General features: G+C 39.3%; 1 protein-coding gene across 9 annotated transcripts in view; it reads right to left on the reverse strand.

Moving 5' to 3' along the window:
* Nucleotides 1–9,317, reverse strand: part of tanc2b (tetratricopeptide repeat, ankyrin repeat and coiled-coil containing 2b) — a 210,984-nt gene extending 201,667 nt beyond the window's left edge. For 6 of the 9 annotated variants that reach the window (XM_053685064.1, XM_053685057.1, XM_053685059.1 and 3 more), the window contains exon 1: nucleotides 9,004–9,317. The gene's annotated coding sequence lies outside the window, so the exon portion shown is untranslated. The other 3 variants (XM_053685061.1, XM_053685062.1, XM_053685060.1) reach the window with 1 other exon arrangement.
* Nucleotides 9,318–19,084: the final 9,767 nt, after the last annotated feature.

Here is a 19,084-nt window from a genome sequence, read left to right on the forward strand (position 1 = left end):
CAAGCTCAGGATCACAGGAACCCTGGAGCTGTGAAGTAGTAACACGACCTTCTTTTAGTTTTGTGATGTGCACTTAAAAAAAAAAAAATGAACTTAAACAATTTTGGCATCCTTTCCCCTCAGTTTTGGTGGTGTGTGGTACTGCCACAAACCTACATCTCTGTTTTCTTGATTCCTTCTCTCCCATTTCATCACTGTGACTCATTTCTCTATATAAAGCAAGATTACTTTTCTTATGAGAACATTTAGAATATCTGTTCAAAAAGGTGATGTGCAACCAGCATATTGTGATTAAAACTGGTCATTTTTGAGATTAGACTCCATTAAAACATTTGCTTCCTCCGCAGTAGCTCTTTGAGCACTCATGATGCAACAAAGTGGGCGTCAAAATAAAGTTCAGCGGGCTTAACGTCATGCAAATTAGAAGCAAGGGTAGCCACAGCAATAGCCTCACAAACAAAGTGACTGCACTCTGTTTCATATCTAAATAGGTATACAAATCAGGTCTAGTCAGCACTACATACTTTTGTGTATCACTATGCAAAAGTAATCCAACGAGGCATGTCTGTCACTGAAGTGTTCTCCACTAAATTTAAAATAAAAATGTTTTCTTTTTATGTTTTTAAAAAAAAAAAAAAAAAAAACAGCACAAATGTAAGTCAACAAGAAAAAAGGTCCATTACTGTCATTGGGCCTCATTTATCAAGATGGATACAACCAAATTTATTTGTAAGTTGTTTGCAGGAGCATTTATGTAAGAAATTTTTGTATTTATCAGCAAAGAAAAAACAACTTTTGTATCCTACAAGAGCTCCTGGTTTTGTATATATTTGCGTATAAGATAAACTCACTATGTCACGAATCGTGACGGAGCAGAGATAGGACGGATGCAAGTGCAGGATGAACAGTTGTTTATTAGAAAGAGGGATAGGCAGACAAATCCAAAACGTGATCCAAAACGTAATCCCCAAACATGCAAGAGGTCAGGCGATTGGCAAACAGGCATACACGGGGCAAGGCAGGAATCTAGATCGATAAACAAAACAAGAAACGAACTATGACGAGGGACCGGAAGCGGATAATCCAGCGCGAACTAACTCTAAACATGGACCGTGACTATGACTACGATACGCGTTAAACTAGCTCTAAACATTGAATCTTCCGCCTTGTGTGCTGGGAGGCGCGCGGTATATATGCGGACATAATCAGCGTCTAAACCGCTAACAGCTGAGAGCAATTCAGACCCACGTGAAATCCCAGCCAATGACAGAACAGGGAGGAGACAGAAACATAAACAAAACACACGTGTCCAGATGTCACTACGGTCAACAACGGAAAAGCAGGTGCTCGTGCATTCGCGCTTAGAGCACACTGCTTCAAGGGGGAATCGTGACAGAACCCCATCCCCAAAGGAGTCATCCCATTTAATTGGCGGACCCGGCCCCCTGGACTGAATGTCCCAGGCAGAGCCAGGAAACTGCACGGTGTTCTTGGCGGCGCAGGGCAGCGGAGCGACGTCCTCGGCGTAGCAGGGAAGCAGAGCGACATCCACAGCCGGGCAGGCAGACTGAGCAAAGTCCTTGGCGGAGCATGAAGGCAGAGCGACGACCACAGCAGGGCAGGCGGGCTGAGCAAAGTCCTCGGCGGAGCATGAAGGTAGAGCGATGTCCTTGGCGGAGCATGAAGGCAGAGCGACGTCCTCGGCGGAGCATGAAGGCAGAGCGACATCCACAGCCGGGCAGGCAGGCTGAGCAAAGTCCTTGGCGGAGCATGAAGGCAGAGCAACGTCCTCAGTGGAGCATGAAGGCAGAGCGACGTCCTCGGCGGAGCATGAAGGCAGAGCGACGTCCTCGGCGGAGCATGAAGGCAGAGCGACGTCCACAGCCGGGCAGGCAGGCTGAGCGAAGTCCTCGGCGGAGCTTGAAGGCAGAGCGACAACCACAGCAGGGCCGGCAGACTGAGCGAAGTCCTCGGCGGAGCATGAAAGCTGAGCGACGACCTCAGCTGAACAGGGGGGCTGAGCGATGACCTCAGCTGAACAGGCGAGCTGAGCGACGACCTCAGCTGAACAGGCGGGCTGAGCGACGTCCTCAGCTGAACAGGCGGGCTGAGCGACGTCCTCAGCTGAACAGGGAGGCTGAGGCTCAGAGGACAGTGCTTATCCAGTTTGAGCTGCACCCATTGACGGGCCGGTCCAAAGAACCGGGACCACATGAATCGGAGCCATTGCTTCTCCTCTGGCTTAGGGTCTAACAGGCTGGCGAAATAGTATTGACAGTCTAGGGGGAATCGTGACACACTAATGTAAACCTCCATTGATAACTGCCATGAATTACTGAATTTTCATATATTTTCATACATCAATTGCCTAAAATGTTTTGTAAAATGTGAAATTTGGGCATTTCATAGTAATGACTTGAAAGAAAGCAATCTAAAAGAAAGCCATAAATGAACACAAATAAGACTAACCATTCAATTATGAAAAAGAAAAGAAATGGCACCCCATCACAAGAGGAAGTGTTAGTTTTTGTGTTAGCTGATGCCATGATTAGGAGGTACTTTTCCACTGTTGAGTTGTCCTTTTGACCTCTTTGTGAGCTTTTCATATTGCAACCATCTGTTTAAAAGGATTCAAGACTAGGATACATTTACATGTATGGCATTTGGCTGACGCCCTTATCCAGAGAAACTTACATTTAAGTCATTTTATACAACTGAGCCTTGCTCTAGAACCCAGCAGTGGCAGCTTGGCGGTGCTGGGATTTGAACTCGCGACCCGCTGATCAGAAGTCCAACTGAACAGTAGTCTCTATGACAATTATTTGCGATAAGAATCAGACTGAATGAAAGTGATAAAATCATCACAGTAACATTGTGATGTAACGAGGGTCAGAAAGTGCTCCTCACACTCACCTGTAAATCTGAAGTGATATCACTCTAGCACTATTCTCTTTAAGGACTGATAAAGGTTACATAGCCAGCAGGCCAGATTCAGCCAGTATGTTTTAACTGACATTTAAAATAAGAATACTCAATGTTCACACTTCATTTGGTTCTATTTTTCCTACATTTCATTATTTGACTGCTTGATGTTGCATGAATGTAATACCAATTAAATTTCGCTACAGAATATGTATTAGAGACAGGAAACCTGGGTCAAATTCACTGTGAATCCTGAGTGATCACCAGAGAGTGAACTGCAAAACACTGCTTTACAGATTTGCATCTCAATGAAAAATTGTATCTTTCACATAAGCAAAATAACACATTAGTTTGCATGTTTGCCTTAATGAATATGCAATTTAGGGCATTTCTACCTAGAAGTGCAAAATACAAGCCAATCTCAATGAAATTGATTACATTAGCACCAGCAGTGTGATTTTATAAGCTTCTAATAAACTTCTAGGAAGTAAATCTTTGGAAGCCTGGTTCTACCATTTGGAGACCAAATAAATGCACTATGGTATTAATTCATTCATTCATGATCATCTGTAACCTCCTTATCCTGATCAGGATCGAGGTGGCCTATCCCAGGAACATGGTTTTGGGAGGTGGGAGGAAACCAGAGAACATTGATATGCCCAGACACAAAGAGAACATGAATTCAGTTATTAATACTTCTTAAAAGGCCTCTATATCTATACTCATGGGGAAAAGTACGTACATTCTCCTTCAATTCTATCAGTTTTATTTATCATGGTCTAAATAACAATTGTGTGGTCCTAAAACAAACAAACAAATAATTAAAAAAAAAAAACACAGAACATATTTCAATATGTAGATATAGATGATGTAAATATTGTCTGTAGGAAATTATCAGTCTCTCACATCATTTTGTGAGTTTTGGCCCACACCTAATTACAACATTGCGTCAGTTCATTGATGTTTGAGGACATTAAATTTATGCACAGGGGTTGAGGTCTAGACTTTGACTTGGCCATTCCAACACCTTGATTTTTTTTTCTTCTTCTTTTAAATTCTAAATTAAAAATGTAGTTAATTAAAACATGGATCTGAAGGAGGGTGTGCTTTCTTTTTCCCCCATGACTGTAAATATAATGTTTCAAAACAACGACTTAATATTAATATGGTAAACGTGCCTACAGTAAAGACAGCATATGAAAAATTAACAGAACATGCACTTATGTTGACACGCTTATTCTGCATTCATATTGTGCTTTGAGTAGTTTTTCAAAGCCTTACACCGCCCACAATCTGCATTGCAATTAAGCAGATGAGCAATTAAGCATACATGTGGTATGTTTAGATTTTGACTTCTGGGAGATCACTTCTTTTTTTTTTTTTTGAGGTCTGAAATTGTCTAATGAGAACAATTAGCACATGCAAAAACCTCATTTAAATGTTATTTCCTTACCCAGGTTTGCATGTGCTGTCATGTACACAATGACTCTCACGCAATTATTGAGTAGCTGTGCGCAATTAATCGAACTGCACACTCACAATTCCTTCAGCTGGTGTATTTTATTCATTTATTTTATTCTGACATGCACTTTTAGCTTTGAGACTTTATATTGACAAGGCGTGTCTTTATAAAACATGTCAACTAAATTTACCACAGGTGAACCTTGATCAAACTCTTATAACAAAGAGTCTAATTACTTATGTGAATAATGCTTTAGTTTGAAATTTATTTTGTTTATGCAAAGTTTTTTTTTTTTTTTTTTTTTTTGCAGATTGGTGAGAAAAACATGAATTGAATCTATTTTAGAGTAAGGCTGTAACGTAACAACATGAAAAAAAATTCAAGGGGTCTGCATGTTTTCTGAATGCACTGTATAGGAATGTGGTGTTCAAGGTGTTTCTAAATCACAGTGACATTTATGGGGAATTAATTATTAAAGTAGAAGTCAGATTAAAAAAAAAGAAAAGGAATAGAATAGACAGTGTCGAGTGTGGCAATGCAATTTGTGCTTTGTAAATAGATCTCGATCACACTCTCTCTAAAAGCAAAGCAATCTAAAAACACATCAAGACATATTTGCACCCTGACTTTCAAAATCAGTTCATATACCCAAGCATATAAAAAGCTAAAGCGCCCCCTGAGTGTGGCTTCTGATTGGCAGTTTATTTCGGCTTCCATTTCCAATACATCTAAAAAATATGACTTGGCAGCAGCCCACCTCTGCCTCCACTGCTGCCATTTTCTGACCATTTTTTCCTTCTGATAACATTTAGTTTGAGGCAGATGAAGGTAGTGGGAGGGAGAAGACTAAAATATAATGCAGAGGCAGGAAAAATAAAACAGCGAGAGACAGGAAACATGCATCTCTCAGAACAGCAGTCGCCTGTCGAAAGCGAAGCGATCCAGCCGAGTCTGCCACATCAAAGCTAGACCAAACACCATTCACCAAAACACGCATGGAAGGCCGTTTCATTTGAACAATTTACAGAAACAAAGCCAAAAAACAAGCATTAAAAACACCAGTGATGCTGAAAACATTTCAAAACAAATCATGATGTGTTCTGTATTACCCAACACCAAATGCCACTATAAAAAGGGATTGTTCACTGACTATGCCCCCAACAAAATAAGTGTGTGTTATCACCTTGCAGCAGTTCCTGTGCAGTTCCTGTTTGTTTGATGGAATGAGCATGGAAACTAGGCCCAACCTTACTTGTGTTAATAGATAAAGCTTAAAAGACAACATTCACAGTTGAACTACATATTATACCTACACATTATGGAAAGGTATTGGTGTGTGTGTGTGCGTTGGGGATATTTGGCTGGTCCCCACAAGGAAAACTACTTGGTTTGTTGGTGTTTGGTGCTGTTGTTACTAAAACTGCAGCTTTTAGTAAAAGAAAAGAGCTTTTAAAATTTTAATTGTCATGAATTAGCTGCATTAATGATTATGTCAATGGTGGTATAGCAAGACAAATGTGTATGGTGTGGTGTGTGTGTTAGAGAAAGAGGGAGTGTGAGAGAGAAGGAGGGATGGAGAGGGTGAGGGAGTGAATGTCGGTAGAAGAAGGGAACTAGATTAAAATGATACTCTTAATGTTAGAGATGGCACAATACCAGTTTTTCTTTTCTGATTGATACCAGTACTGAAACCTTGACTGTCAGATGATCGAGACTTCACTTACACAAAAACTGCAGCCAATTTAATTAGGTTAAACTCCTTCACCCTGCTAAAAAATAAACAATAGAAACCATCACAGAAATTCTAACGTTTTCCACTACAAATACCATTACAAACCCTTAGATAAATCATAGACATACAGTGAGGTAAATAAGTATTGGATGAGTCAAAAAAATTTTCAGTAAATATATTTCCAATGAGGTTATTCACATTAAATTTTCACCAGACATCAGTATTAACTCAAGAAATCCAGAAATATAAAGAATTCACAACATTAAAGTCCATAAATTAAGTTATGTGTAATAACGTGGAATGACACGGGAAAAAAGTATTGAACACGTTAACTGAAATGTATTTAATACTTAGTGGAGAAGATTTTGTTTGTAATGAAGCTTCAAGACACTTCCTGTATGAAGAAATTAATGGGACGCAGTATTCAGGTGTGATTTTTGGCCCGTTCTTCTAAACATATTGTCTTTAAATCTTGTTCAATTGGATTCAAATCAGGTGATTGACTGGGCCATTCTAACACCTTTTTTCTCTGAAACTAATTGAGAGTTATCTTTGTTGTATACTTTGGATCGTTGTCCTGCTGGAAGGTCCATCCATGTCTCATCTTCATCATCCTGGTGGATGTCAGCAGATTCTTCTCAAGAATCTCCCGGTAAAGGGCTCCATTCATCGCTCCTTCAATTATATGAAGTCTGCCAGTACCCTGTGATGAAAAACAGCCCAACACCATGATGCTTCCACCTCCACACTTCACTGTTGGTAGTATCACAGCCAAAAAGTTCAATTTTGCTCTCGTCTGACCAGACTACACTCTCCCAGAATTTCATACACTTGTCCAAATGAGTTGTAGCAAACTTTAAACAAGCTTCGACATGCCTTTTCTTTAGTAATGGAGTCTTGCGTGGTGAGCGTGAGCAGTGGAGTGCATTGCCTGTTGTTTTCTCTGTGACGATGGCACCTGCTGCCTCCAAGTGTTTCTGGAGCGCTTTCCGAGTGGTCCTTGGCTCTTGGGCTACTCTTCTGACTATTCTTCTGACTCCCTGGTCAGAAATCTTGTGAGGAGCTCCTGTGCGTGGCCGGTTGATGATGGATGTTGCTGCCACTTGTGGATAATGGCCCCAATGGTGCTTACTGGAAAATTCAGAAGTTTTGAAATACATCTGTTTCCAATTCCATCATTATGTTTTGCAACAATAAGGTTGCGAAGGTCTTGGGAGAGCTCTTTGCTTTTACCCTTCATGAGATGTTTCTTGTGTGACACCTTGGTAACGAAAAGCCTTTTTATAGACCATCGATTTACTAACGCAGCTAATATTAATTTGCACAGATAGGGGGTATAATTACTTATGGATTTCAGCTGGTTCCTTGCCTTACCTTGCCTTGGAGAACTGCTTATTCTTAGCATGTTCAATACTTTTTTCCTGTGTCATTCCATACATAACTTTATTTAAGGACTTTAATGTTGTGAATTCTATATATATCCAGATTCTGTGAGTTAATACCAAAGTTTGGTGAAAATTTCATGTGAATAGCCTAATTGGAAATATATTTACTGAATAAAATGTTTGCGCGTCCAATACTTATTTCCCCCACTGTAACATGTCACCAATAGAAGGCAATTAATTACCAGTAGAGAACCACAGGGACCATTACAGTTTGCATTAAAACCAATACAATTCTCATTATATCCATTAAAACCATTTCTATTTTTTTTGTTTGTTGTTGGTTTGTTTGTTTGTTTCAGCAGGGCACTTAGACTTACAAATATAATAAAGTGTGTAAAGTATAAATAATGAAATCAACAAAAGTTTACATTTTCACAAAAATGTAAACATTTCCAGATCCAAAAAAAAAAAATGTTTTCCAAATGCAATTCCAATCTTTTATTACAGTATCAGACTGAATGTCGTAGTTTTTGGTCTCCATTACCTGCTCCACCCTTTCTTGCTGGTAACGATCCTGAGTATCAGATCAGTGCCATCTCTCAATCTCTAATTATTGGTCTGGAGTGTAGAATCAAGATAATGTTGGCATCCCTATTTTCATACAACTCATACAGGAGCAGTCCAACCACCTCAATCAATCGGATCCTAATGTATTTAGTAACCATGAAAATCAATTGGATTTTTAAAGAATAGTGTGTATATACTGGTAATGTTTTTTCCTCATGCATGTTAATAGATGTGTGAAAAGTTGGTTTTAATTGGTATTTCATTTGACCACTCAGATTTTAAAGACCCAAATAAATAAATACATTTCCTTTAACAAGGCAGACACATTACTTTACCGTCCTTCACAATGATTATTGATCAATGATTACAGAACCTCCACAATGATTATTTCATTTCCAAACTGTGTGTGTATGTCTGTGTAATATATATATATATATATATATATATATATATATATATATATATATATATATATATATATATATATATATATATATATAATATCGTGCTTGTTATTGAATTTCCTGATAAATTCAGGGAGCCAAACGGATGTTTACCAGGTGTTTACATTCACCTGTTCAATTTTATAAACAAGCAGCATATTTCAACAGCACAGTCTCCTGCAGGTAGAGCTCGTCATTCACAGCAATTCCAACTCTGAAAAAATGAATTTATTAGACGTTAATCCTTGATAATAACTCACCGGGGAAATGCCTCGGTATATGTTGAGATAAGACGGTGAAAGCAGATTCATTTCCTCACATTCACTGCAAAAACATCTGTGGTTTGTCATAGATTCACATCGGCTTTTGCTTTTTGTTGTCATCCCACCTTGACCCACGCTGACAGTGTTTCAGACGTATGCTTGTGCGTGTATGTGTGCGTGTATGTGTGCGTGTGCGTGTATGTGTGCGTGTGCATGGGGTATCACCTACCTTTCCTGTGTTATTTTTACTTCCTAATCGTCCTTGCTGCACCAGTCTTTCTTTACTGTATTTATGCTCTTCCTCGTCGTTTTCAGCTCCGGACACAGAAAGGCTACACTGTCATCTGCACAAAACCTACTTCGATTTACAATCAGTCCTCCAGATCTTTCTACTCCAGTGGCTTGAAAACGTTTGGTCTGTGTGCGTTAATGTGGTCCATAAATGGTCCATTAATAAAACTCGAACACGCAGCACCACACACTGGCACATAAACCTCTGCCCAGACCGACTGTAAAGTCATGAATTATTCATCACGGATGGGCGGGGCTTGTGCGTTTTTAGCAGGAGGGGGCGGGTTCAAGGTCGATCTCAATCAGCAATTTGTTGTGAAGGCTTTCAGAGCTGCACTTGATGTGATTACACATGGACAGTGGCAGCTGGGTGCTGAGATTAGAGCTCAAGGGCCACTGGAGAGTTAAACTCTAATGCCTGTCAATAGGTCAACAATTAAACTACAGGGTGTCCCAAAAGTCTCCATCCATGGGAGAAATTAAGACTGTTTAGCAAAACGACTTCGCACATTTTTCATACATAGTTAACTTTTTTAGTTTTGTTTTTTTTGGTCAGATAACCTTTAAGAATCTCTCTCATCACTTGAGGGGCGGGGGGGGGGGGGGGGGGTAGCTGTGCCAGGGTTGCGATGGACTTTAACAGGCGAACACAAGTGTAGTGTTGAGGACCAACTGAGAAGTGGACGTCCACTGAAGAAGGCACAACCGATGTGATGCTGGCAGTCATAGTATCCTATGTATGGAGACTTTTGGGACACCATGTATCATGATTAATCAATACTTTATATCCTGAGGTCTCACTGATAACACTACTACTACTACTACTACTACTACTAATAATAATAATAATAATAATAATAATAATAATAATAATAATCTATATAAGTCACTGTTGATAAGGGCATTTGTTATTTGTAAATAATATTGAGGCAAATGATCTCTCTCTCTCTCTCTCTCTTTTTCAAACACACACACACACACACACACACACACACACACACACACACACACATACACACACACACACACACACTTCCTTAAAGAAGATCAGGAGCTGCATTAGTGATTTATAATTTATTGTATTTGTTAATTTTGTTTGTTTGTTTCAAGCCCATAATGCTCAGCTGGGTTCATTCTGCATTTCTTCTGAATAGCATACACAGTAAACAGAAAAGCTGTAGCCCATTCGGTCAAATCAAAAAACACTAAACTCTGATCTCTGTCTATTTTCATTCAAATGTGTTTATTTAATCTCTGATCACCAGTGTTTTTAACACTGTTAACTAGTAACCGATTAAAACAGCACTTAGACAATATCCATCCATTTCCTGTTCCGCTTACCCTACATAAGAGTCCTGGAATCCTGGAGCCTATCCCTGGAGACTTGGGGCATAATCCTGGATAGGGTGCCAACCCATCACGGGGCACAATCATACTCACACAACCATGAGGGCTTGAGTGGTGGCTTGGTGGTTAAGCCACCAAGGACACTAAGGTCAGGGGTTCAAGCCCCAGCACTGCCAAGCTGCCACAGTTGGGCCCTTGAGCCCTTAACCCTCTGTGCTCCAGGGGGCGCTGACCCTGGACTCTCACCCCAACCTCCTAACATGCCGGAGTATGCGAAGAAAACAATTTCACTGTGCTGTAATGTGTATGTGGTCAATAAAGACTCATCATTATCCATACACTATGGACAATTTGGACATGCCAGAGTACCCGGAGGAAAGCACATGGAAAACATCCAAATTCCATGCACAGAGGAGGTGGAATCAAACTCCCAACCCTGGAGGTGCTAGTCACTAGTCAGTAAAATTGAATCCTCAGTGTCTAGTTTCAGTACAGTACTCAATACAGTTTTTTTGGGATGGTTATGGCAAAAATTGCTTGATTTTTGTTGTGTTTTTTTTCTTCAAAATTTGTAATGCAACTTCATGATGTTTTTTGTGCTTTTTTTTGCAGAAAAGTAGTTGAATTGGCGAAATTTCAATTCCACGAAATTGTCTTGAACAATCTTTCACAGAGATGTCTGTTGGTAAATGAGACCTTGTAGCTGTACTCATGTTCAACGCACATGAATCGAAGAAGGCTTTGGCTGAATGCGCATTGTGATGACATCATATGACTCGTCTTGGCCCAAATCTGCTGAAGATCTGCAAGATCGCTGAGTAGGCTTGATCTTTTTTTAATTTCTGCGATCAAAATCCTGGAGGGACTGATGAAATACTGACTTGTTTGGGGGATTTTTTTTTTTTTTGCTAGTTAGTAGCGGCCATAGCACTCTTTAATTTACCACCAGTTGCCATGGTTTCATTAGTAGCAAGAGCTAAGATGTCTCACCAGTTTTGACTACAAATGAAATGCATTTATACTAAAAAATAAAAATGTACTCTGTTTAGTGTCACAGTCAATAAAAAGCATTCAAATGCTTTGCGACCTCTGCTGTCTTTTTTGAAGAACTGAAACTGCTTGATGAAGCCACAGATTGCCATGAAAAACACAGACACTGCCCTTTTTGGGTTCATAAAACGAACGAATACGTGGTACCAAACTAGCAGTAAGAGACTTCAGCTGTCAGAGAAAATGCACTATTAACTTAGTGAAGATTATGAGTTACATAATTCATTCAGTCCATCTGTTCATCCAGTCCCCCTTGTGATACAAACCATTAGCTCCTCTCTCATTAATAAGTACCAGGAATTTTTTCCCCCTCCCTGCTTATCTAGAGCTCAGAAATTAAATCCTCTGGTTGTCACAGACAAAATAAGGTAATCACTTAATCATGGCTGTCCAGGCTGTTGGGTATCACACGAGTGAATGTATCCACTTGGCCCTGAGAAAGATTACTCATTCAGACAGCTTCTGTCTAGCTGCACCTACTGAATGCCTAGTTGAAACTTTTTTTTTTTTTTTTGGAAAAACAGCATAAGTAGGCTGAAAGTAAATAGCTGATTTATGCAGTAATATTCAGATTTTGCAATGGCACATTTCCCAAACTTCCTGTTCATCTGCTTATTGGGTCAAATACAGAAGTTCCACTATTTAATATAATTGAAGATGAGGAAAAACATCGATTGGTCTATTTTCCAACATTCAGCCTCAGATTTCTGCTCTTGGCTGACAGGAATGGAATTTGATGTGGTCCTCTACTGTTGTAGCTCTTCTGCCTCAAGGTTTAACACACTGTTTGTTCTGAGATGCTTTTCTGCTCATTATCATTGTAAAGAGTGGTAATTATACTTACCATAGTCATTCTGACCTGTGTGTACAGGCAGTCCCCAGCAATTTTATTAGGAACACCTGTACACCAGCTCATTCATTGTCATGGTTCAAAGGTAGAAGCGAAAGCAATCGCAGATTTCAAACATTTAATAAACAAACAGCCAAAAAAACAAAGACACGATAACACGAGGCAAATACTGTGGCAAAACTAAACATCGACGCGTGGACAAAAGCATGGCTAGGCAATTACGTACGTATATCATATATACATATATATATATATATACATACATATACACACACATATATATATATATATATATATATATATATATATATATATATATATATATATATATATATATATATACACATACATACATATATATATATATATATATATATATATATATATATACACATACATACATATATATATTTTATATATATATATATATATATATATATATATATATATATATATATATATATATATATATATATATATATATATATATATGAGTGCTCATTAAACAAAAATGTGATACAGGTGTGGGTGGTCATGTGACAGTACTATGGTGCAGTGGCTGCTGGGACATGAAGTCCAGAGTTACCTCCTTGCTTGATATATGACATTCATGCAATGTTAGAATGGGGGGAAATGTGATCTCAGTGACTGGCATGGTTGTTGGTAAGAGGTTCTGGAAGGCTTAAAATTGGAAAAAGACCAGGCAATCTTCAACAGTCCAGTTTCAATGAACCCAGCAGGTAGGGGAATTAACATCATCATTTGTTAGTGAACTCATCTACCTGATTGATCCCCCCGCCTTTGAAAGCAACCACCTCACATGATTCACATGAAATGTAACTCAGCAGCTGAATTACACTATTTTCTAGGATCATGGAGACAAACAGGAGGTTTGAAATTGGCCTATAGTTTAACCATTCACATGGGTCAAGGTCAGGTTTCTTAATCAAGGCTTAGACAGCTGCTAATTTGAAAGATTTCGATACATTCCCAATGCTAAGGAATGAGTTTATTATTTGTTAACATTTATTAAAATTGGTTTTCTTTTTAAAAAAAAAATAAAAATGTGAGGAGATCAGTGAAATGAATTCATTATGTTGGAGTTGGGTTATGAATTATAATCCTTCCACTGCTGTAGTTATACCGGCCTCTATATAGTTACATACTGGGTTGTCTGACAGTATATGCATACTCTGAGAGATATGCTGAGCTAGCAGCAGTGAGAGCTTTTTTTTATTATTTTTTTTTATAATTGATAAGGCTTTACTTCCATGCAAACAGCATTTATGTTCTAAATTTCAAGTGGTCTGTTTTAAAACAGGAATATAATAATTATACCAAGGTGCACACAATATATCATGATTAAGCCACAGTTCAAATGTGACGAGGCTGTGGTCTGAGATCATTTCAGAATGGGGTAGTGTGACTATGTTTTCAGTACTGATAGCAAATGTTAGTGATAAATGGATGGTGAGCCCAGTTATATTTTTAGTAACACCCACTGAGCCTATTAAAGACACAAAAACTGTTCTCGGAGGATCTTGTGGATTATTTAAATGAATAGTTTAAAAATATTAAATTTTGCAATTATTGCTTTTTTCCACTTAAAACACTAGATTTGAGAAGAAATCTCAGAAGTCATATATAAATTCAGAAAAAGACCCTGGTGTTCTATAAATATTAATGAGTGAAAATGCCTGCTTAAACTTCTTTTTGTGATTATGTCCATGAAGCTAATAAAAGGTATGTATGAAGATATGAAGATTTCTGGGTAATGCCTGCAGCATCATTATAAATAGCTGCAACGCCTCCTCCTCGGCCACTTAGACGAAGGTGCGGTATGTAGCTGTTCTGGGTGGGGGGGTTCTTATTTATAGTTATGTACTCATTTGGTCTAATCCAAGTCTCTGTTACACACTGTACATTAAATCAGATTTAATATGTAGCAGCTTGAGCTTTAAAGTTGCTGGTATTGTGTTGACATATTTTATTAAGTAGATTACTTCAACAAACTTTCTATGCTTTTCTGCAATTTTGTTAACTCACGGTACAGAGACAGTGTTAATAATGTAGGACATGGATGATGCCTCAAGGCAGCTAGCCGATGGTCAGTTAACACAAACCACATTGTGGTGGCAATCACGCAGGTTTGTGGTATATAACAACAGGTGGATTGTATCTATCAGAATATGCAACAGAATTTCTCATTCAGGAACTCATAATCTCACAACTCATGTGTTCTAACTCACTACTGTTCTAGTAAATCACGGAGGCAATGCATTTAGACTTCAACCAACTAAAATGTGTATACATGATGCCCCTCTTCATCTCACTCCAGTTGCCCCCTTGTAGTTCAAGTCTTTGATGCTTGCCTATAGAGTAACCAACAGAACTTCGCCTGTCTGCCTGCTGGTTTCAGTCTGTGAGTGAACAATCCTTAATGATAGAACTGCATGGTACTCTAAAACTAGACTCTTCCTACACATGCTTCCATAATGCTGAAACTTTTTTTTTGCCCTGTATATTCCATCACGAGCTTGAAGAAACAATGCAGCTCCCCCAAGAGCACCTGAAAATTAACCAAAAACCGTACACACTCAATCACGGTTCTCTTTTTACCTTTTTAATATAAAAAAAATGTTCATCATTGCTAACCATTATTGTTATCACTCTATCAGTGTGTATCAATAGATATCATTTTTAGTTTTTATGAATAATAATTGTAATATGTCTTGGTACTAGCATTTACAACTATAACCTATCATTATGTTATTGTGTTCAATTGCTCCTTTTGACTTTCCCATCTTGCACTCGGATCTTTAGTTCTGTCACATTTGAGTACTGATTGTATACTCTCTTGTTTCTTTGTAAAAAGAGTCAAATAAATGTAAGTGTGACTACAATCAGATACAGCCTGAAGAAAATTGAGGACTTGCGTACAGTGGACTCTAAGTGTATTGGGATCTGAAAGTATACACAAATGTGCATGTGCATGTTCAAGCTCTTTTAACCCTATGATTTTGAGCTACAGGCTGATTACAGAGAGAAACCAGTGATATTGTGGGTATTTCCCAACCACCATTGAGTAGCATTATTCACACAGTGCTGGATGCCATAGTTTCTCTTGGTTCTCCCCGTGTGTTGGGGGTTTTCTCCGGGTACTCCGGTTTCCTTCCTCAGTTCAAAGACATGTGTTGTAGGCTGATTGGTCTTTCCAAACTGTCCGTAGTGTGAGAATGTGTATGCATTTGTGCTCTGCGATGGGTTGGCCCCTTGTCCAGAGTGTCCCCTGTCTTGTGCCCCAAATTCCCTGGGATAGGCTCCAGGCTCCCCCCAAACCTGTGTAGGATAAGCGCTATGGAAAATTGATGGATGGATGGATGGAAATCCCAACTGTTTCTATTCTGTGAACATGCAGCTCATGTTCATGAAATTTATTGTTAATGTTCATAAATTTTATGAAAATGACATAAATATTAAACAGCACAGCTTAATAACTCTTTACTTTATTAAGCATAATCAAATTCTTTGCTTCCATCCATCCATCCATCCATCCATATTCTATACCGCTTATCCATTTCAGGGTCACGGGGAACCTGGAGCCTGGAGTTTCACTGCTTAAACTTAGGTGTATGAACTTTGTAAGCACTTTGGATAAATCCCAGTTTAATTGTGCATATGAGAACCCACAATCTTATCCACAAGAAACAATTTAGAACGTTTTTAACACAATGTTGATAAATGAGGCCCCTGATTTTCCTGGTGCAGTGGCCTTTTGATCCAAGCCATCCATCACTCTTTCCTATAGATAATATTATGTATTATCGAGTATATACGCTGTGTATTGTGGCTTACAACTAGCAGGCAGTCTCTCAGGAAATTCTACTAGTTGTCCACATTCACGGTTTGGCAGGTGACAAACATCGCTGTCACTTGGCCCTGCTGCAAATGTCATTACACCACACTGTTATTTTATGTCTTCATCTGTGGAAGGAAATGAATGTCAATATGACAATTTATGGTATTCACTGTTTTTGAGCTACTCCCAGAACAGCTGTCTTCCTTTTCTTATTGCCATGGAAAAAACTCCAATATCTTCACATGCTGTTGTCTCTCAGTGGGTGGATATAACGTCAAATCCATTTATAATCTGGTATATACTTGCTATAAAAAGCTGGCACATTCAGAAGAACTAACATGGCACATATAGTCAATGGTTATCATTCTCTGTAAAACATATGTGATTAATGAGGAGACGCTGTGGGCAGAGGCTGGTGTCCAGAACGTGATAAAATGTTTCAAGAGCCTGAATACCCACAAACCCTCCATGTCGCATTAGCATGGCAACTGTGGCAACCTAGCAACCAGTTGCCGGGGAGAGGCAAGAGGCAGACCCCTGAAGAGCTGACTCGCTCATTTGGCAAGTGAGCCGTGCAAAAAAACAGAATTCCCCCATGACTCGGCAAAGGCCCTGGTTGCCATGGTAACGCATGGAAGTGATGGAGCATTTTTATTTTTTCCTGCCCCATGGTTGTGGGATTCCAATGTTATAGCACCCATGCACAGACAAACTGAGCTCACTTTATATGTTGCAGACTTCATTGCGGCCTACCACGTATAAGATATTTGGTATTTCATTTAGTCGAGATGTAAGATATTAACACTCTAGGCATTAATTCAGCACAGTTTATTATCCATCTGAATCTCCTCTTGCACCTAGCACCCTTGTACCATGTATACAGTACCACTAAAAGGTCTGCATCCAAAGACACTATATCAAGCATTCATTCATTATCGATCCCTCCTATCCCAGAAACACTGGGCATGAGATGGGAATACACCTTGGATGGGACACCCAGTTCATCACAGGGCACCAAGCATGCACACATTTTGGGAGACAGAAGAAAACCAGAGTACCAGGAAACCCACACAGACACAGGGTGAATACATGATACTCTGAGGCACTGTCACCATGGTAACCAAGAGACATTGTGGGTAGGTGTAGGCTACACCTGAAAGTTTATAAGACATTTAATCTAAATACTGTATTTTTTTAAATTATTAATACTTACCAAACCACTAGCTATACGTGAAGTGCAGCTTTAATAAAGTGCTATAGCTGATCCTGCATAGTTTGTCTAAGCAATGTTGCTCGAGTTAGTGTTTTAGGCTTTACCACTTTATACTAATTCAAATAATTTAGTTTAACCTGCTTAATGCTTTTTCCTATAACAAAACAGTTTGCCAGCTAGTAGAGTTTCACTGCCTCGCATATGCATACCACAGGCGACTGCTTTAAGACTATATAGGAAGCTCAACCTCCCCATTAAAATGTCATTCAAATGCAGCAATGAAATGTTTCACATATAAAATGTAGAAATGTGTCTGTATTATTCATCACTCTTGGTGAAATTCAATATGTTAGCGAATCAAATGATCAAATACCTCACTTCAATATCAAGCTGTTCATTCATCACAAACTGTTTTCAGTGGACATCGTAGCCCGGGTGAAAATCTTGTTTAAAGTCCGTAAATGCCCTGCTGAGAGAACTCCATTGATCCACAGTGGGGGTTTTTTTGTTTTGTTTTGTTTTTCAGATTCAGTACACTGTGTTTTAATGGGAGCAAAGATTAAAGCTCATTGGACAACAGGCTTTTAATACCTAGTTTTGGGTCCTGCCCAGACACACAGCTTCACCAGGTGTCAGTAAGTAAATGGGAGGCTAAGTATTGCATAGAAAAAAATATATTGATGTTTATTGGACAGTGTGTGCTTCGCTTTTCCTGCTTGGGTGCATGGCTTCTCCATATGATGACTGGGAGAGCTCTCAAAGGGGCTGAACCTCGTAACTAACTGACAATCCCTCAAAAGGTAATGACTGACATCCATCCATCTTCTATAACGCTTATCCCTTTCAGGGTCACGGGGAATCTGGAGCCTATCCCAGGGAGCATCGGGCACAAGGCGGGGTACACCCTGGACAGGGTGCCAGTCCATCGCAGGGCACAATCACATACACATTCACACACTCATTCATACACTACAGACACTTTAGACATGCCAATCAGCCTACCATGCATGTCTTTGGACTGGGGGAGGAAACTGGAGCACCCGGAGGAAACCCCCGCAGCACGGGGAGAACATGCAAACTCCGCACACACAGGGCCACAGCGGGAATCAAACCCCCGACCCTGGAGGTGTGGGGCGAACGTGCTGTAATGACTGACATCTCAAACTTAAACATAGCACCAGTCAACCTTGTAGAGCTGCAGGAGTCAGTCAGTAAAGTAGTACATAACAGTTTTACATAACTAGTCTTCTTCTTCTTCTTGCTGCTCCCATTCATCCCAATCATCGGTCTCCATTATGCAAATCTAGGTTTTAATCCACATATTTTTTTTGATTGGCACAGGTTTTACACCGGATGCCCTTCTTTGTGTAACCTTCTATTATCCGGGCTTGCAACCAGCACTGGGAGTTCACTCTTGGTGCCCAGAGTGATGCCCAGCCAGATTAAAAATCTCATGCTCTACCGTTTGAGCTAGCAGGGCACTTTTACATTAGTATAGCTTGTTTGTTTTTTTTTTATAATCTTTTGATGAAAAAAATCTTTTGTCTCAAATCTCCTATATGAGGAGAGACCAACAAATGAAACAGATTAAACAGAAAACACACACAGATATTATATATACTTCAATAACCGACATCTGTGCTTCCCCTATTTTAAAAACCACCAGCCACCAAAAAGGCATAAAAGTTGAAATGGGCAGA

The sequence above is a fragment of the Ictalurus punctatus genome, chromosome 13 (assembly GCF_001660625.3).
Source record: "Ictalurus punctatus breed USDA103 chromosome 13, Coco_2.0, whole genome shotgun sequence".
Lineage (NCBI taxonomy): Eukaryota > Metazoa > Chordata > Actinopteri > Siluriformes > Ictaluridae > Ictalurus > Ictalurus punctatus.